The sequence below is a fragment of the Hemibagrus wyckioides genome, linkage group LG25 (genome assembly GCF_019097595.1).
Source record: "Hemibagrus wyckioides isolate EC202008001 linkage group LG25, SWU_Hwy_1.0, whole genome shotgun sequence".
In the NCBI taxonomy this organism is placed as follows: domain Eukaryota; kingdom Metazoa; phylum Chordata; class Actinopteri; order Siluriformes; family Bagridae; genus Hemibagrus; species Hemibagrus wyckioides.
Window position 1 is genome coordinate 20,743,911 of NC_080734.1, and position 6,237 is coordinate 20,750,147.

Genomic DNA, 6,237 nt, shown 5'->3' on the forward strand with positions numbered 1-6,237 from the left:
TGTTATTAATAAGGAAAGATTAATCAAAGTGATTAAGATTTATGTATTATAAATAATATTGTGTTAGAATAAGAAATAAATGATGTTATGTATTATAAATAATATTATGTGATTTCACATGTTTTGTGATTTAAATGATTAAATAATAAATTCATGTCATCACCGCTCTTCTGCTGTCTGACATCCACATGAAATGCACATGTGCATCACACTGACCTTAATTGTCATAGTTCATTTAATTGACATATTAAGAAATCAATCCTGATTCCTGATCCTAGTACCACTGTATTATATATTTTTCTTCATCCTGAAATTAATTTCTGGTTACACCACAACCAGTACAACACACATGCTTCTGTATTGTTCTTTGATGCAAGTGTGACTTACATCAAGCAAGAACACAATTTCAACCCACAATCAAGCCAGCCACAGTAAAAACTGGAGTGCATGTATATACAGCAATTTACTGATACTTCTAAAAGAAAAAAGGCTGTTTTTTGCACTGTACAATGCCTTTGCATACTTTGCAATGTTTCAATGATCATCTCATGTCAGGGGCATGGATATTGTTGTAGGGAATCAAAATGCAGTATAGCAGGCCCAACACTTGTAAGCAATATATAAAACCCACCCTGTTCAAAATAGCAGAATACTCTTTTACCTATCTTGGCGTCATAATAACTAAAAAACCAAAAGACCTGTTAAGAGTCAATTGGCAAAAGAGGATTGATTAATTAAAAAACAATATAGACTATTGGAGAACATTGCCAATTTGAATGGTAAAATTAATGTAGTAAAGATGGTCAGCTTACCAAGATTCCTCCACTTATTTCAGTATCACTTCATGTATACCACAATCCTATTTTAAGCAATTAGACAAGATAATTTTTCAGTTTTTATGGAATTATAAAACAGCAAGAATTAAAAAACAACACTTCTTTAAACCTAAGGATGGGGGGGGATTTGAAGAAACCGAAACTAGAAACTAGAAACTCTTAAGAAACCGAAACTAGACCCTGATGTAATATCAAATTACAGACCGATTTCAAACCTTCTGTTTATATCTAAAATATTAGAAAAGGTGGTGTCAGCTCAATTATGCTCCTTCCTACAGGAAAACAATATCCTTGAAGAATTTCAGTCACGTTTTAGGTCCCATCATAGTACAGAAACTGCACTAGTTAAAATCACAAATGACTTGCTTTTAGCTTCGGACCAAGACTGCATCTTGATTTTAGTCCTGCTTGATCTTAGTGCTGCATTCGACACTACAGATCATAATATCCTCATAGATCGCTTACAAAATCACAGGTATGCAAGGACAGGCATTAAAATGGTTTAGATCCTACCTGTCTGATCGATACCACTTTGTAGATTTAAATGGAGAATTGTCCAGTGTAGTGCGAGTGAAATACGGGGTCCCACAAGGGTCAGTTTTAGGACCTCTGCTTTTCTCAGTATACATGCTTCTATTGGGTAACATCATTAGAAGGTATGAGATTAGTTTCCATTGTTATGCTGATGACACCCAGTTATATATCTCATCAAAACCAGATGAAATATCTAATTTGTCTAGACTAACTGAGTGTGTTAAAGATATTAGAGATTGGATGACTGATAATTTTCTATTACTAAATTCTGATAAGACAGAGATATTACTTATTGGCCCAAAAACCAGTACACAGAAGCTCTCGCAATTCAGCTTGCATTTAGAAGGATGTACTATTACTACTAGCTCAACAGTGAAAGACCTGGGCGTAATATTAGACAGCAACTTATCCTTTGAAAATCATATTTCCAATATCACAAAAACAGCCTTCTTCCATCTTAGACATATTGCCACGCTTAGGAAAATTTTATCTGTATCTGATGCAGAAAAACTAGTTCATGCATTCCTGACCTCCAGACTGGACTACTGTAATGCATTACTAGGTGTTTGTCCTGCATCTTCAATAAACAAGCTACAGTTAGTCCAGAATGCAGCCGCCAGAGTTCTTACCAGATCAAGAAAATTTGATCATATAACCCCAATATTATCATCCCTGCACTGGCTACCTGTTAAGTTTAGAATTGACTATAAATTAGCTCTACTCACATACAAGGCTCTAAAAGGTTTAGCTCCCACCTATCTCTCCAGTCTTCTAACACGTTACAATCCACCACGCTCTTTAAGATTGCAAAATTCTGGACTTCTAGTAGTTCCCAGAATATTAAAGTCCACAAAAGGGGGTAGAGCGTTTTCGTATTTAGCTCCAAAACTTTGGAATAGTCTTCCTGACATTGTTCAGGGCTCAGACACAGTCTCCCAGTTTAAATGTAGACTAAAGACTTATCTCTTCAGCCTGGCATACATTGACACTTCCCATAACCTTGTGCTCCAGTACATCTGATTAAATACACATTATCATCTAGTGCTGCTAATATTATGAACAGCAACTACACTAATGCTGTTCCATTGTTTCCCTTCTTCTACCCATCCCGAGGCATACAGAGACTGTGCCGGCTCCAGTGGCATCCGGAGATGGACCAGCTCCAGCCGGGTTCTGCTTTGTGAGGATTGGGATATTCAAAGCAGCGCCATGGACAACAACATCTTTATTGATTTACATAACACTATACACATGCTGTATCAACATCACACAATTGTCACCCAAATGAGGATGGATTCCCTTTTGAGTCTGGTTCCTCTCAAGGTTTCTTCCTCATACCATCTAAGGGAGTTTTTCCTTGCCACAGTCGCCTCAGTCACCTCAGGCTTGCTCACTTGGGATAACATCTAGGACTGTCTGTCTGTTTGTCTGTTTATATGTTTGTTGTTTTCTTATGTTGTTTCTTATGTAAAGCTGCTTCGAGACAATGCTCTTTGTTAAAAGCGCTATACAAATAAAATTGAATTGAATTGAATTGAATTTAGGTTAACTTTCTTTAAAGCATATTATTGGGCAGCACAAATATGTATTAATCATTCCTTCATTCCTGCTCTTAATGAGAAGGTTTTTTTTGCTTTGGAAACGCTGTCAGCTCACTTTATTTGAATGGGCATTTCTTGTCTTTTAAAGAGCTGCAATCAAAGTTCGAATTACCAAATTCTCATTTTTTCAGATATCTACAAATCAGAGACTATGTCAGAAAATATTTTCCTGATTTTGAATAATTAAAAAAGCATGAAAAATTAGAGGAATAAACCGATTTAAAGCTGGAAACTCAAAAGCAGTGTCATATTTCTGTAATGTATTAACTGATTTAGTAGATAGTGACACAACTACAATTAGGATATCATGGGAGGAGGATTTAGGTTTCACTATTGAGGATGCGCAGTGGGAGCAAAGCCTATAGAATATACATGATTGTTCAGTGAATACTAGACACAACTTAATCCAATTCAAATCTCTACATAGAGTATACATGTGGAAAACTAAACTTCACAAGATTAACTGTCACCAATATGCAATAAATGTGAGGTTGTGGAGGGTACACTTCTACAATCATTTGGACATGTTGTAACCTTCACAAGTACTGGACTGATGTGTTTGATCTACTTTCAAAAGTGTATAAAAAAGATATTGTTCCAGATCCAGTGATTGCCATTTTCGGGGTGATTTCTGTACCTTCTTTTAGTACATATCTAGTACATATCACAGGGTATGTCTTTATTTATGGTTCTTGCAAAGAGATTGATTCTTCAGAGGTGGAAACTCCACACTGTTCCAACATTCGATGTGTTGGTGAGTGAGTTAGCGGGCATTATTCATATTGAGATGTTACAATTTATTGACAATGATAAGCTAGATATATTTTGGAAAATATGGAAGCCTGTATTAGACCACCTAGCAATGTGAAAATTTATTTATGCTGGATTTTATACTACATTATACATTTGTAACTCATTATACCTTGTAATTTATTTACCTAAGTATTATCTTGTAATTGTAGTATTTTTGTATTTACTTTATCACTGTGATCTGTTTGGAATTCCTTTATTTTGCACATCAGAGATATTTGTTTGTAATTAGTATACCATACTATTGTTTTCCTTTGGACCTCTGTTCTGGAAAATAAATGTCATATTAAAAGTCAATAAAAATTTAAAAAAAAAAAAAAATGCAGGATAGCAACATGTACACATTATGACAATCTTATGACATCTTATGACAACAAGGACAGTTTGTGATGAGTTAACAATGTAGTGTCCAAATAGGTCAAAAAGCCCATCCCAACTCACATTTAAGGTGCTGTCAACTATTATTCTAGCTGGAGTCTGAATCAAGCATAATGTGGTACTTAAAGTTCTCTATTTCATTTTTTTCTTACTTAAATCAGCTAAACATCTATTAAATGTTAGCTTAGTAGTGTATGGCTGAAAATGCAAGAAAACTCTTGCATTCACTGGTCAGAAATACAATGATAAAAGTAAAGAAACCTTTGACCATTTAACATTTTCTAAGACACCCCTCCCCAGACACCTCTCCCAGTGGCAGAAATCTGCATTAGAAAAATATGCATATAAAAAAAATAACAAAAATAAGAGTGTGAATCAGAAATAATCTTTTTGAAAGATTATTTCTATTTCAGACATTCCTATTTCATGGATTTGCAATATTATTTTTATGTTATGATTTTCAACAAACTGTCACCACTGTCAAAAGCACACTTTCCCACTTTCTTGTGATTCATGTAAACATAACCTGAAGCTCCTGATCCACATCTGCATGATTTTATGCACTGTGATGCTGCCATACAAATGTCTGATTAGATTATTGCTAATAGACTACATTAGGTTCAACTTCTTTCAGCCAAGAACAGAAAGCTGAGGCAATGGTTGCAAACTGAACAACTGAAGACTGGAACACAAAGTCTGGTCTGATGAATCTCCATTTCTGCTGAGGCACATAGATGGTGGGGTCAGAAATTGGCACCCACAACATGGATCCATGATGGATTCTATACTTTAATACATTTGGAAACAACAGAGCCTATTATGAATATTTAAATGTGTGCTTGAGTATAATAATATAATAAATAAAATTATAATATTCTATAATACTGAAAGAATTGAACTGTCTAGCTTAAAATATAGGTGGGTGACACAACAGAATGTGGGCTTACATCAACTTAGTAATACACTTTGCATAAACAATTCCCCAATCAATTGTCAAGGATAGAGCACAAATATACAATTTTAAGTTAAAAGTGGAACTTGCACATTATGCAAATTAGCAAAAAGTGGGTGGAACTAAATAGTTCTTGTGGCTTTTTTATTAGGGAAACAATCTCAACGTCTATTCCATAATATGCTCATTTATGTGAGATCACTGAGAAAGCTCTTCATGTGCACATTTAAAAGTATATAATAATACTCATATGCACAAAATCAGAAACATCATATTTTATTTTTCATGCCAATTACTTATTCTTAACTAGGGTCTTCTACATTTACATCATTAGGGCAGCTTGCTGGTCCTGGGATTCAAACTCACAACCTTCTAATCAGTAGTCTAATGCCTTACCCACTGAGATACCATTTCCATAGCCGGCTGCTGTGCAAGTAGAAATGGCTGTCATGCTTCATTGTAATTACATACTAATGAACTAAGCCAGCAATTAAATGTTAAACAATTTACGTTGCCACATTCAATATAGGTTGTATATAAAGTAATCCCCCGCTATATCGCGGTTAATGTTTGCTTAAAAACATTAACTGTCGTTTGTGCAGAAAAACACTAGACTCTGATGGGTTATATGCATTGTAAAGTTCATAGCAATGAATCCCATTGGTTGGGGCTGACTGCAAGCGGACATTTTGTACTTAAGAGCTTTTAAAGATCATTTCTCACGGTGTATCTGTACAGAGCCTTTGCAGCAGGGTTTAAATGTGCCATTTCGCTGAGCACCAGTTTTACACAGTTAAAGAACTTATATCCCACTTAAAAGAGCATATACTTGAGGGGCAACCTGTGGCATGTCCAGTAACTGGTTGTAAAAATACGTTTTCTGTTAAATTTTCATTTACTGCTCATATGTCTAAGAAACATTTACAGGGAAACCACTTCTTACTCTTCTGTTTTCCTTTCATGTGAAGATGCTTCCTGGAGCTCAAAAGATGCAGCAACAAATGAAAGCATTGATTTGCTACAGTGAGTCCTTTCTGAGGATATGTTTGTTTATTGTATCTAAATTCATAGAGCCTAAGAAAGGAACATCAGGAATTAATTCAAATATACTACATACTACACACCT